Here is a 15,430-nt window from a genome sequence, read left to right as displayed (position 1 = left end):
AGGTGTGTGTGTGTGTGTGTGTGTGTGTGTGTGTATCTGTCTGTCTGTCTGTCTGTCTGTGTGTTTGTGTGACATTTGTATATGTATAAGGGTATTTCCCAGAAGCCAGACAAAAATATTGGATTTCTTGGAATGGACATTGTAGATGGTTGGCTATGAACTACCTGATGTGAATGCTGGAAATCAAACTGCAGCCCTCTGAGAAAGCAGCTCTTAACTGCTGAGTCATCTCTTTCTCCAGCCATGTTCTTTGTTGTTCTAAGTCACAAGATTTGGGTTAGTTCATTACCTGTCAAGATATATCTGATGTGTTTATTAATTTTAAAGAAGTCCTCCACAAATTGGGACATTTTGAGATAGAGTTATGAATTAATAGTATGTCTCAAAGAGTGAAATAATTTATTTAACATAAGAAGTGAGTTGTTCCAGGTTTTCCTTAGAAAACAATTATATTCTAAGTATAGTTGGTATGTAGCATGTAGCATGTAGCATGACTGCTAAAAAAGTATCTAAGTTTAAACTAATACAAACATCTAATTCAAGTGTCCCAACGCGTGGAAGCCTGGATATAACATAAAAAATCAACTGGATATCACTCATCTTCCATCTGATATATTAATGGCAGAATTCTCGTGAATATAAAAGGTCAGAATCTCAGTCATTATATGTACACAGTGATAATTCAGGTCATGATCAAATAAACTATTTTATTGCATGCATGGAATTGACCACTTCTAACAAAATAGACCTTGATTTGGGAATTTGGGATACAACCACAACATCTGTAATGAAACATAACTTTCCTTCGCATACAGGCAACATCATAAATCTTTTCTTTCAGTCTAAGCCACCATTCTTCTAGAAGTCTAAAAGGTTGGTTTTATTTGATATTATTAAAAAGTCAAAATAAAAACCAAATGACTTGTGGGAGCTCTGAACTTGCAAACACAAGGTTAAGGTTAGCCTGTTCATTTTATGTCCAAACCAAGTTTTAATTCTTTCATATTTCAATACGTTTCTTGTGGACCTTCCGCGATTAGAACTAGAAATTCCATAAACATGCCACAGCCCAAAATGGAGACAGAAGGCCACAATGGTGCTTCCTGCTTAACGACTCATTTTAGAGATGGAGACAGAACGACATATTGTAAGTAGAGAATCCCCAGACCCTGAGGCTATAACAGTAAAGGTAGAAAGGAAAGGGCACCAGAGCAGAAAAAACACATTTGAATTCTTTGAGACTGCACAACTGAAGACACGTCACACGAAGAGAGTCACATGAGGACTTCAATTATAACAGGTAGCCACTAGTATCTCCAAACTCAAGGGGAAGTCTCTTCTCACCTACAGGAGCCTTTATATAGAAGGCCTCAGTTGTTTGCAAGAAGCCAGGTGAGAGGTACTATGGAACAGAATGCTCCAAAGGTAGGCATCACTTCCATACTCCCTTTCAACAAAAGGAGTTTATTCTTATAAATGGGGGCCAGATACAAATTTAAACACTTTTTTTTAAATTGTTAAGTTCATGTTGGATTATGGATTCTGTTGCTCTGTGAGTTTATTGCCAAGATTATTGAGAAAATGTAAACAGATTTTTCTTTAAAGGTTGGAATTTTCAACAGGGTGTCCTGCCCTGTTGCATATTTCTCATTTAGAGTTTTTGATCTTATATTGACAGAGTCCATGGCTCAGTATCTATCTTCCTTGTGTATCTTTGTCTTTTCTAGTCTCTTCCTCACATGATCAATCTTAATATCAATGGTGGCTGAACTGTTCCTTGGTTCCATTTAATGCATCCGGGTTGTTCTACTGGAAAGTAAGGTGGGTCACTGGTGAACCAGTGGGTCCTGATGCTCTGGACTTCAGCCTCCCTACAAAGTGGATGTAAGCACAGCACAACCAGGGAGACTGAGGTTTTAAGAGACAGGAAAAAAAAAACATGGAAACGATCTACCCTAAGGCCAATATTGTCCAGTGGATGAAATGCAGCCAAGATTTCACATGACTCACTGGTCACGTATGATGGAAATTAATTAATTTGTGTTTACTAGAAGTTCAGCAGACCAGCCCTGCAGCGTGTGACAATATGGTACACATATGAGCATGCTGAGTGACTCTAGACATGAAGTGAAGGTTTATGGGAGGGCAGATGCTAATTATTTCTTTAACACTACGACTTTTAAAGTTCTCAGTTAATTATGCAAATGCTTTTTTGAGATAGAGTTTTAAACTCTAGTTGAGGAACTGATGATAAGAAATAACTTACACCATAAAAATTATTCCCTTTGGAGTTGGAGATAAAGCTCAGCAATTTAGAGCATTTGGTGCTCTTGCAAAGGATCCGAGATCAATTCCCAGCTCCCACATGGAGTCTCGCAACAATTTGTAACTTCAGTTCTGAGTCATCTAACCCCCTCTTCTGACCACAGTGGGCACCAGACAAGCCCATGGTAAAACATGAGAGCAAGCACTTATAAACATGAACTTAAACAAATCCAAAAATTAAAACCTTCCCCAAATATTTCTTTTAGATTAAAAAAAAAAAACCCAGGGCCATTTCTGTTCAGTTTATTCCCATTGGTTTCTGTGAGAGACAGTGGATGCAACTGACCTGTTAATCCTTCTGGGCACATGATAGGTTGGACTTCTATGGCTTCAAAGTGGGCATGATATGTAACCAGCTCGAGTCAGCCACAGGCATATATGGCGCAGAAATTTCAGAATCCACCCTGGGGTGCAGAATTTGTAAGCAGATTCTTCTGTGGAGATGGTGTCCCCATCACCCTGGGTCTGCACTAACTCAATGGACCAGGAGATTTTTGGTCTATTCAAGTTCCATCCATGTTCGAACCTAGAATGGAAATGTTAGTTTGCTTCTCACAGCTCTCGCAATTCTTCAGGCTGTGAGGTATCTCGGCGCAATCCGGACCATCTGGCGGGGACGATGCATTTTCTGATTAGTGCCCTATCATCTGGGTCTCCCTCTGAGATTGGACTTTTTCTGGCAACTCTCAAAGACTTCTGAATCCACATTCTAAATGCCAGCACTGAAGGGATTGCCTTGCTCCCAGTGAAAACATAAAATGTTGATATAATCCTCTCAAATGTTCTGATAAACTATGGCCCAACAACATTTATCCCATTCTCTTGCAGTCCTGGAAGATGGCCACGTTGACATACCAATGTTATATTCATAGATCCCCAGACAGTGAGGTTTATAGCATATGTTTCTATTTCAGTTTTGTAACTCAGTTGTGGCAGTCAATTCAGTCATAGCGTTCTGTCCAAAACAGGGGATGATTCTGGACAGGCATGCAGGGTGAAGGATTACACGAGAGAACCAAGCACTATGGATTTAAAAGGAAGTGTATTGGTATTGTAGGAGAACAAAATCAGCATATCCGAGATATAAAAATAGCGCAAGTCTCCACATTAAATTCTATGAATCTCAGTTTGATCTATATATGATAAAATATTCAGGGGCTCGGAGGAATTAAATATTTTAGTTAGAGGAGGATATTTTAGCAAAAGTCTTTTGCAGTCTTTCCCTCTGAAATGAGCTTGACCCATGATCCCAAAGTGAAATAGTCAGAACAGAGCAGGTTCAAGGCTATGTATGAAGGTGAGTTCCAGTCTCTGTAATAACCCTCCATTCTGGAGCCTCGCAGTTCTCAGTTGCTACACTTTTGAGTTATTCTCTTGAGATCAGTCAGGTATCACGATTGGGCTGGATAGAAAATAAAATTGGAATACTGGAAACTAAAAACAGAATTGCCATATGGTCTAGTAATCCCATTTCTGGGTACATATCCAATGAATTAAATCGGGATGTCAAGAAGACATCTGCAGTCTCATGTTCATTTCAGAATTATTCACAATAGCCAAGACATGGCATCAATATAAGTATCCATCAATAGAGGAATGAATAAAGAAATCATGAATGTAATATATATATATATGCATATGTGCGCAATGGAATACTATACAGCCTTTAAGAGGAATTGGATTTTATTATTCTTGACTATGTGGGTGAGAGAGAAAAACATGTTAGGTCAAAAAGAAACTGGTACAGAAAAATTTTATATGTTATGGTATTTCTACATGGAATATTTAAAAATGTTAAACTCATAGAAGCTAAGTAGGTAGGGTGATTATCAGTGGCTGGGAGTGGGGGGTGGTTAATAAAGGTATTTATGATCAAAATGAAGTCATTCCAGTTAAGATTATTAGCACAAACTTTAGCAAGTTGTTGTACTGCCCAGTGAACATAGTTAATGATTTCTTTCAAAATATACAAATGTGGATGTAATATTTTTATCACACATACACACACACACACACAAAATATCCATTTTTACCAGATGTCCTAAAAATCTTGACCAACTAACTATTCATACAAAATATACATAGACCAAATATGAAAATATATGTCATAACCATATACAATTATTAACTGTCAAACATTTTAATTATAAGTACTCAAAATATTGAAAGATCGTAACAAGGTCACTTCAAAGTTTAAGAGGCATCTGTGTGTACACACACATGTGCATACATATATGTAGCAGGATTGACGAGAGTTTTTAAATCGCATCTCCTGTCAAATCCTGCTCTTGCCTTAAATGGCTGTCTCTAATGAAATCCTTGAGGAGAAGGTATTTGTGAGGAACCAGTGTGGATATGGAAAGGCAAATTTCTGCATGCTCATGATTTCAGATATAAAAGATAATTGCGAGCCCAGTGGGGGATGATTGTCTTAAAGTGCAAGTCTGGAAGTTTTAGCAAAAGTCTTTTGCTAAATAAAAGAAATAAAACAAAATCTATATAACTTATGTAACTGCAGTTTTTGCCCAGATAGAATTACGAACACTCTGTCCTTTTATTTTTTCTTTCAGTCTGTATTATGAGCATAGACATTTTGCCTGGAAATTGATTGACCATCACATTAGATAGAGAGTGTCCGAGTTCTGCCTAGTGAATGAGTTCGGGATGCAAGGTGGGCTTTTAGATGCCTATTCTCCATGGCAAGAACTTTAGCTTTACTCAGTATGTGTCAAGCTCGACTTTCACGTTTGGGAGCCACTTCAGGCTAATGGGAGACTCAGAACATAGTAATGTCATTAATAGCAGACAGAGCAGCAAACTTTCTTCCTGGTTAAACTAGGATCATGAAAATGGTGTTGGTAAGTATGAAAGGAGAATGTTTTATTCCAAATCAGAAGCTCGATCATTTTCAAGAAAAAAAAAATTGATTCTCAAGCAGGAACCCGTGTTCATAGCACTTGATTCACATATGTACGTGAGTCATTTGAATATAATATGAGAGATGAAATTTGAGTTATATGCATAATAATGATTACATTTTAAATATGGAAAATCTTTTATGTCTGGTAGGGTTGCCATTCCTCAACCTCTAGATGTAAGTGTCCCGTTTGTTAGCCCCAGGAAGCTGCAGCAGTGAGTGGTGCTTTCTCTGAGTACGTGAGAATGTGTACGTAAATGCTGTGATTTCCATACCGTGTAATTTGATTCTCAGATTCACATCCATAGATTCACACTTTCTCTGTTGAGAAGCACTGCAAGTGAGTGGGCTAATAGCTAAGGCATCTGTGTGCAGGACTTCAAACCTAGCCCTTCGGTGGATCTGCACAAAAATTCCATTTGGCAGCCTACATGGTATGTGGCATCCACACCCAGCCCATATGCGTTAGAGGTACTCCACCTGATGCCTTGACAAATTCTGTTTGTTTGTTTGTTTGTCTCCTGGAGTAGCTGCTTTCTTGAAGCTCCGTTTGTTATTTCCTTAAATCCTATCTCCCCCTGCTGGCTGTGCAACACGGAGCCTAGACAGCATAAAAAATGACCTGCAGAGCTTGGGAGCAGCTAGGAAGAATAAGTAAGTGTGTATCAATGTTCACACGTGCACCCAAGCACACACAGGAGAAACAAAATTCTTGGCAGTGTAAACTGTGTGTTGGATTATAGCTTTTAAGTCAGGGGTTTATAAACTTTTTTTTTAACTTAAATAGTAACACGAAAGTCTCAGGTAAGAACGCACGCTTGTGCATACAAACAAAAATAATCAAGTGTACTGTAATGATAGCTTTGATTGTATATTCTCATATAGATGGTTTGCTAGATGACTTATGAGAATATGAAGGAGACACACACACTCTGAAATCTGTATGTCAATGTACATATTAGTAGCCCAAGATCATCACTAGGCTAAGAAGAGGTTAATGTTGGACAGTACTTGTGTAGACTTCTGGAAGCAGAATGAGATGCATGGGCCTTTGAGGATTCCCCAGCCTTTTTGAAGTAGACAGGTCCTCCAATTAGGACACTGAATGTGCAACTTGGAAGCATTCAAGAAGACATACATGGAAGCACAGGAAACATCGTTTTCAGAACTGTGTCTACATGGTCTGCAATTTACATTAAATTGCTATGTTTTGGTTAAATGGCACCTTAGTTCCCAAGCAACTCTTTCAATAGTTGTTTCTTTAATTATTATTTAATTTTGTGGTTATGACTGGTTTTCAGTTAAAGAGGGTACTACTGACAAATTCAATTAAATGAAAATAGAGGACTTAATGGTCCATGCTAATGCTTCATTTCATACATAATATTTTATCATTTTCTGTGCAAATTTGTAATGAGTGCTTGGTTTGTATTAATAAATGCTTACATTTGGGCCATATAAAGTATAGTAATTAAAATATTTTGCTAATAATATTTACTTATAAGTGGTCTAAAAACAATTAACCCATTGAATCCAATTACTTTTTAGAAAATCGACTTGGAAGAATATGATTCTTTGGCATCAAAAATATTCTTTCTGTTCTACTTTTAATAAAGCACCCTGGGTGCTCCTTTATTGTATTTTAATAGGGCTTGTCATGCATCTGCCACAACACAGATTGCATAGACTAATGGCAAACAAAAATTTTAAACAAAACTACCACTTTTTTTGAATCAGGAACAAAGGACATGTGTTCCGGATCTGATTTCCAAATATTTAAACTGAGAAATGTAACTGTTTATTGTATTGAAATGAACAAGAGTGGGCTGTCTTTTGCTCTTTAAAGTAAATGTTTCTCTATGGCCTCCCCCCCTCCACTATAACTTATAACAGAAGCCATCTGTAGACAATTTACATTCCTTCTCATACCAAGGGAAGATATTCTGCCTCTCCAAATGAACGAAGATCTTATTTACAAATACACTACAGAACCTGTTCTTCACAACTTGGTCTGCAAGAGCAGGTCTCAAAGTCAAACATGTTCAATGTGATACTCAAAGGCCAAACGGCAAAATAAGAATTTTATTATGTAATTTGTAAAGTGGGAATTGATACACTTGTTTAGGGTTATTTTATTTTCGACATCGGATGAAGACAGGGCATGCCCAGGATTTCTGAAATGTCTCCTTCAGAACTGCAATCAAGATATCAGATCTCATGAGAGCTCCAATAGGAAAATTCGACATGTTGATGACACTGTATCATGTTATTTTCCCCTCAGTACATTTCACCATTGATTCTGAGATTAAGAAGAAGGAGACACAGAAGGCCAAAGTCACAGAAAGTGTTGATATTTTAATATAAAGGGAAATGAAAGAAAAAACCCTTGAGATAGCTTTGTCTTTAAAGATTGCTAACAATGGAGACAAACAGAACAGGATAACAACAAACTAAACTTTCGAAATCACCAAACCTGGACGTGCCATTTCTTAAGTGGCCACAAAGTTAAAACTCATCAGGGAAACCTTGTGTTTGAAAGCACTTACAAATGACAGTTGCTGTTATCATGGTGCAGCAGAAAGGGTTCTATGATGGAGCGTCTGTAGGTTTCATCTGCAGTGCTTGAAATTATGCCCTTTAAAACCATGGCTGTCTGGTCTGAAAACAGAACCATGAGTTATTACTATTTATAAGGTGGTGAACAAACACGTCTTCTGGCCAGAGACAGGGAGACCTCATGAGCAATTTGTAGGTGCTTTGAGCAGTTAAGATAGCTTTTCAACTGAAGTTCTGGATTATTGTGGAATATCAAGCCTAGTGATTTTCATCTAAGACTGACACTTAGGCTGGGTGAGGTGGTACATGCCCTTAGGAGGCAGAGGCAGGTAGATCTCTGTGACTTCAAGGCCACCCTCATCTACAGAGTAAGTTACAGGACAGTAGGGTTACACACAGAGAAAACCTGTCTTGGAAAACCAGAAAAAGAAAAAATATATACACTCTGAATAATTTTCAGTGGTTTGATAGGCACTTATCTACTGATATGAAGACATTAATAGAATATACTAATGTATACAGCAGAATGGGACTTGGGATAGAGAAGTAAATATACATGTTCGAAGAGTCTATTACCATCGGAATAGAGAGTTAGCCCCACCGTGAACTAGCTCTTGGTCTCTCCAAGGACCAGTGAACTCTATAATGTTTCTTGTGCCAACTGGGGGTCCATGAGCATTAGCCATGACCAGAATTGAGCACAGGATTTACAGAGGCTCCTCCTTCAGGACATTCTGCTGTTGAGGAAATGGCCAGGTTTGATGGTTTGGGCAAAATATTTCACCCCAGCAAAGTAAAAAGGTAATTCAACTAAATGACCTTCCCTCCCTCACACACAATGGGTTCTCTTCCTACTCACCAGCGTGATCAGCTGTATTTCCTCTCATGCTGAAATGTAGGTGTGTCCAAAGGTTGGCTATAGGATGAATCACATCTTAAATACTGGAAGCTTTCAAAGTAAAGCATGGGATACATGAAGCAAAGCAATTGAATAGTTTTAAATCCAAAGTTAATATTCAAATACATTTTTGCTTTTCTAATCTTTGAATCAAAAAGCACTTTTTTTTAGCCCTTTAAATGAATCTTCTTTCAAAATATTCATGGCTGAGTCTTTTTTTTTTTTTTTTTTTTTTTTTTGTAGAAGCTATGCTTACCCAACAAGATCTGCTTCTGCCTCTCACATGACAAAACGTGCCAGAGCATCAGGGCGCTGGGGTTTTGTACAGACTCAAGTCTACCCTCTTTTCATTTCATGCCTGTAACAGGCCCCTCAGTAACAGTTGCTTCAAATACAGGAGATGTGAAACTTTGATGTAGGTTTCCCTCTAGATAAGTGAGTAAATATACCCACTGGAGTCCAGGTCTGGCCATGGCAATCTCTGAGAAAGTGAAGCCACTCTGGTTGAGGGTGAGGAACAGATGATAAAGTATTGCCTAGAAAGAAAAGGAGATGGGCACTTGGCTCTCAATGCTTGGTTTGTAAAGTATCTCTTGTTTGGAACTTGATGAAGCAGGGATTGACACCATGGTAGGTAGCAGTTCTTAAATAACACAACTCATCTTTTGGATGACGCTTAACACTGCTAAATCAAATAGGTGTGAGTGACCTCGGTCTGTAGCAGCCCTCACTGAGAAGGACACGCCTTGTGCCTGTATCTGTGGAATTCAGTTAGCTACATGTCACCTCGATGGGCTCAGCCTCATCTGAGCCCATGGCTCTTCCTGACCCCTTTATTCAAGGTCAGGAGAGTCTTACCCTGTTTCTTTTCTAGCTCTTTATTTCACTCCCTTTGCAAGCATGCTCCTTTTACTGTGAACTTTAGCATTCCACCTGCTTTTAATTGTGCACTGCAACCATAGGGTCGGCCATCACTCCAGAAGCCTTTAGTATTACTTCCTGCTTTACAGCATAGTAACAAAAGAATTGAAGCTGGCTATCAGCTCCTGAGGTCTTCATTTTAAGGTTATAGTCCCATTTAAAGGTTTAAGGACTCAGTTGCTAGGTCTCTTACAAAGTGAATCTCTCTCTCTCTCTCTCTCTGTGTGTGTGTGTGTGTGTGTGTGTGTGTGTGTGTGTGTTCTCTGTTCATTGCTCTCTGAATAATACACCATAGAAAGGAGAGGTAGTTGCTACTGCTGATGTGACAAGGTGCACACGTTGGTCTGAGACACTCATATCTCGTTTTATTATCACAATGAAAAGTGTCAAATCAGCACTTTAATCCCAACTCAAATTCCTAAGTAAAATAATTTAGTTAGAAGCAAAATATATCATTAAAGAAAATATATTGCCTTCAGAATATCTTGATCAGATATTTTGTAAACTGAGAGATTAAACTTATAATTCCCTAAGAGCCATACAGCCTAGTAAAGATATTTATTCACTGTTAAAGTAATTGGGACCCTGTTTTGGTTTGTTTTGGTTTTGGTGTAGATCAAGGTGGAGAAACGGAGAATAGATAGAAGAAGAAGAAGCAATATTTTCCTCTCTGAAATGATCATACAGATGGGTTAAAGGCCTGGATTTTCATCAAGTAGGACTTTTGCATCATTAGTTTGACTATAGTAACTCCCATGGACCCTTCCCAGCAGGAAGCACTCATTGAACCCAGCATCTAGGATAGTAGGAAGCTGTCTGAAGCAGATTGTGGCTTTGGTGGAGAAAAAATGTTTAGTATCATCATGATAGTAGGGGCTCAGAGAAAGCCCTTTCATATGAAATGGAGCTAAGAAATCAAGATTATGAAAATAATTCAAACATACTCAAATCCTGTGTCAGGAGGCAATGATATAAGGCATTTCTTGCAAGATGGCGGTCAAACAAGAAGGAAGAAATGAAGGATGCTCTAGTCAAGGGTCATTTGGGAAGCAGGAAGGGCACACCGTTTTCACCAATGGCTTGGTTCAGGTAAGCGCTAATTAAAATGTAAATAAACATTTAAAATGTAAATAACACTATTTACTGAAATTATTTACTACTAGTGACTCTCTCTCTCTCTCTCTCTCTCTCTCTCTCTCGCTCTCTCTCTGCTAACTAATTTGCGGACTTGCCTGGGATGCAAGTAATGGAGCATTTGGACTAAACGGAGTCTGTGAAGGATGCTGTGGAGTCCACTGGTAGTGTCTGCACTGGCTTTCCATGTTTGGAATCAATCCAGTGTATCATACCAGGGCATTTGGAACATGTCTGTTCAGCAATGTCCATGTGCTAAAAATCCTCCCGAGACTTCTACTGAGAGAGGATTAAAACTTGTCACTCTGCCAAGTGGCAGATCTTTGTTGGTCCTCTGCCTCGCACAGTGATGTGAGAGCTCATGTTACAGGTTAATTGCTTTCAGGGGCGGAGCAGTCTGAGTAGAGTTTGCCTTGGCTTAGCAGAGCATTAATATAGAAACCCAACACAACCTGACCACCAATACCAGGGGCAGAGAATTCTGGCAGGCCAAGGCAGCTGAGGGCCTGTGGGAAAGCCCAACATGCTGGGCCCATCTGATATGCTCTACACACAAGGAGTTTTCCCTGATCAGTTCCATTAATGTTGATCAAAAGGGACCCTTTCCTTCAGTATTTTCGAGAATCAAACAAACGGTATGCGAAACATCGTGTTTCGAGTGAAAAGCGAGAATGCAAACAAATTCAAGGTTGCAGACAGAAATTTGGAGGGCTGAGGTACTGCCCAGTCGGTAGATTTCTTCAGCTGAACACAGTCCTGATTACTCTGCTTTACTTCAGTTGTTTTTTTTTTTTTTTCCTTAAATGAAAATAAGATTGCTCGTGAGTGAGACTTGGGTCCCAATTTTATCCACTGCATTTTCTTTTCCTGGCCTGATTATAAACCCCCGAGGGGAAAAAAATCAGCATTCTTTGTACAGTGAGAATAGTGCACATCTTTCTAACAGCCTGAGCAATACTAATTACCCATTCTGTACTTAGCAAAGTAGACGGCTGCGACTACGCACGCTTGCAGAGTCCGCGTATGCGGAGGTAGCTGGCCCGTCAGCGTTTCCATTCTGTGGGAAATGCTTGAATAGACTTAAGAAACGGCAAAGCTGCCTTTTTTGCTTCAATCTACATTGCAATTTTAGCAAGCCAGCATTACTCGGAGCAGTATACAGTATATCCTAGTGTACACAAAGTCCAATTTGAATCTGTGGGATGAATTAAAATACCATATACTAAAGAGCCGTTCAAAAATAGTAAACTACTGTAGCTACCAGCTGCAATCTCTTATTTTGCCTTAAAATTCTTCTCCATTTAAATAAGGCCAGCATATGGCTTATCCGAGCTATACCTCTTAATAACAGTATAAAACTGCCTGGCTTGGAACATTATACAGCACTGCTTAGGTATTTACAAGGGCTGAGGTGTCTCCCTGCTAGAGAGGCAGTATGCAAAAGGCACGGTCCACAGTTAAAACAGATATGTCTAGTGTTTTCCGGTTCCAATGCTGCCGCTAGTCTCTGGCCCTGCATTTCTACTCCAGCGATTCTGTACCAAGAAACCTCCATAGTAGCAACGTTCAGACCAGTGCTCCATGGATGACCACCTAGAAAGAACTGTGTTGTGAGTCTGGGCCTTGAGCACAGCCCCTCAGCTTTCTGCATGACTAGTGCCAGACAATATCCCACACTCAGTTTCAAAATGTGCTGTCAGTCAGGGCTCTGGCATCAGCTCGACCTCAAAGTGGGGGAGCAGTCATGGCGTGGCCTTGGTCAGTGACTGGTGGCCGGGTGGGTGAAGCAGGGTGGAAGGCCACACTCTGGGGGAACCTTCATCCGATTTTCCCATGCTCTGACAACTAGCAGTCCACAGGAGTTTTCTTTCTTCTCTCTTCCCAGCTGGCCCTTTCTGCCTCCGCCTTTCCCTGTTCACCTCTCCCCCACCGTGCCCTGCCTTTGCTGAAAGAAAAAAGACCTAAGTGCCACAAAAGGCCAAGGGTAGCTCAGTTTCAGACCCCAGGGCAACATGTGTTCAGCGAACAAGAGTGTAAGAAACACTGCATATAGAAGTCGAGGCTGTAGTCATCCGAGGGTCTGATACAGCGCTCTTTGTAGCCATGCATATTTATTGACATTCAAAGAGGTTGTGCTGCATACCAGACAACAGCTATTGAGAACACAGGCAATCTTAAAATGATTAAGGCCCCGGAGTTTACTAAAGACATGGTATGCAAAGAATCAAGAGAAAGCCATAGAATATTAAAAATATTAATAATGTCAGTTCTAATAATTCAATATGAGATTTATTGTAGCCCAATCCTGTTCCAAATGGCATACCCTGGCTTTTTTTTCTTCCTCGAGAGTGAACAAAGATCACGGAACAGATTGTAACCTGGGTAAATTGCATGTCTGTTTACAATTGTACTTCACATATTTTCTATATCATTTGCAAACTATTCCCCAAAGAAATATGCATCAAACTTTTTTGCAGAAAAAAAATTGAAGATTTGATGACAATCTGCTTCGCTTTCATTTGTTTCAGATGCTGCTGAGATCTTTGCATCTGAGTGCAGCGTCCCAGGCTGGGGATCGGTGGACCCTTTTGTTCCTTCAGCGTTTACAAGGATAAACTACATTTCTTGTAATGATATCACCACGAATAAGGAAAAGGGACAGAAGACACAAAAACCCCTTCCAGAAGAGCGCGGCTTAAATATGCATCATCATCATAAATGTCTGATCAGATGTGTGTGTGAGTGTGTGTGTGTGTGTGTGTGTGTGTGTGTGTGTGTGTGTGTGTGTGATCTGTGTCTGACTCTCACTTGGAAAACTCAAGTCTTTCTCCCTGATGCTTGTCCTCCCAGGGGTACATGATTCATGAGCTACAAGTTTTGTCATCACAAAGACGTCTTAGGTTATGATTTGAGGAGAGCAGTTAAGTGTGGCAGCCTGTTTGGGGATGTGTTTTCGTAGTCTGCACTTTGGAAATGGGAAACTATTCGCTAGTAATTAATTGGTACAACCGATTCGGCTGTCAAGATGAAGCCTTATCTTGCGGTGGCTGTTTAACCATTAGAACAACCAATGGTGGTGGCTCGGGAGAGTGACTCTCAGAAAACACCGGGAAAGGGCAGAGATTCAGAACCGCTTGCTAAATGGCTTCACACACGGCTCAGTCTTACAGTATATTAATTGAAGCTCTCTACTTCTAAGTCAGCTCAGAGATCAGACAAAAAGCACTCTCTCATTAAGAAGAAACATTCTATCCCACTACAAATAAGGGCTCTTCTATCACACTCAGGCTAAATACTATTGTACACTTGATACTTAATTACTGTTTGCACTTGAATTTAAGGCATTAAAAATACACGTTTTTTTTTCCTTAAAAAATCGCCTTTAAAAAACCATTTTGAGAAAAAAAAATGTATCACTAGAGTGCCAAGTTGTACATAGGCTCCTATTAATATATGGAATGACTAATCGTTGTGATTAAGGATAATAAAGTCAGGGAGTGAGGGTGAGCTTTGGCTTAGAAACTAAACACACACATTTCACAGTAAATGATAAGGATCATTGGAGAGGCTTGTTAAGGAGCAGGGGAAAGGGAGCAGTTACTCATTGAAAACGCTTTTGGCCACTCTTGACCTTTGAGTTTCCAACTTAAAGGACACATAAACAACACCATTCTCCAGCAAGTTGCCTCGATAACCTGCAGGAAACGGGACAGAATATCCTGCAGCCATTTGACATGCACAATTTAGCAATTATGTGGTTGGGGAGGAATGATTTTGTTAAGCCACTGGGGACTGCTGGTGTTTACAGCCTTTGGAGATTTATAGAAAAACCCGAAGTCTAACGGGCACAATCAACATCACAGTAGCACAGTGTGAGCGGACAGTCCACAGGAAAAGCAGACTTGGAGAGTTTCACGTACTTAGGTCAATCAAAACCCAAAAGAAGGGAGTAAGGGAGAGTTCAAGGTCTTGAGTTGAAGCTATCTGTTCTTGTATTTAAACGACGAAGGATGTCTAAATATCCCAGGAAAGGCATTAAATTACAAATTTAAAAAAAAATAACTTTTTCTCCAGGTGGAGAAATATTAATGTTTGTTTTGCTTTCCAGCTAAAAGAAGTTGTCATTCTTCTCCTAGCTTCGAGACCACTGCGATTTTTATTTATTTTTATTTTCCAAGACATAGAGAAGTTACTGGCAAGTTGAATAGAATCTTTGCTTTAAATATTTCAGTCTAATTCAGGATTCCTGATTTGTTTCCTCTGTGAATAATTTAAAAACTCTTTTCTTTTGTTTAGTTTCCATGATAGGGGAAAATACGGTATTTACACTTTGCTTTTAAAAAGACAAATAGAATAAGAGTAGGGATTTTCCCCCCTCACCATAAAGTAAAATCACGTTCCAAGTTTTATATTTCTTACACGCAAGCATAGCCTAGCGCTCTGAACACTACATTTAAGGGGAGTGGATTCCACAGTCCTGTGCCCTCATCAATCAGGGACAATTGCAGCAAGCATGACTGGGCCCCCTCACTCTAACCCATTCCCTGCTGCTTGGGCACTGCCTGCCAAATGTTGCAGGAAGTGACTGGAATATGCGCAGCACTGCAGCCACGCCCTCAGGGTGCTTGGGGGTCACTGCCATCCCCACAGAGAACCCAGAGCAGCTGTTCTCTGAGCCA

The 15,430-nt window shown here is 39.7% G+C and overlaps 1 long non-coding RNA gene across 2 annotated transcripts in view; it reads right to left on the bottom strand.

The window, feature by feature from the left end:
• The window catches only part of LOC108351921 (uncharacterized), a 185,390-nt gene that overhangs the window by 16,899 nt on the left and 153,061 nt on the right, over positions 1 to 15,430 (bottom strand). The window contains exon 1 of one of the 2 annotated variants that reach the window (XR_001839800.3): positions 2,612 to 3,898. The exons of the other annotated variant lie outside the window; for it this stretch is intronic. This is a non-coding gene — a long non-coding RNA (uncharacterized LOC108351921). Of the gene's footprint in view, positions 1 to 2,611; positions 3,899 to 15,430 lie in introns of those variants that run through there. 2 annotated transcript variants of the gene reach the window in all.

Source organism: Rattus norvegicus, chromosome 9, assembly GCF_036323735.1.
Source record: "Rattus norvegicus strain BN/NHsdMcwi chromosome 9, GRCr8, whole genome shotgun sequence".
Taxonomy (NCBI): Eukaryota; Metazoa; Chordata; class Mammalia; order Rodentia; family Muridae; genus Rattus; species Rattus norvegicus.
This window is presented reverse-complemented; position numbering and strand designations above follow the sequence as displayed.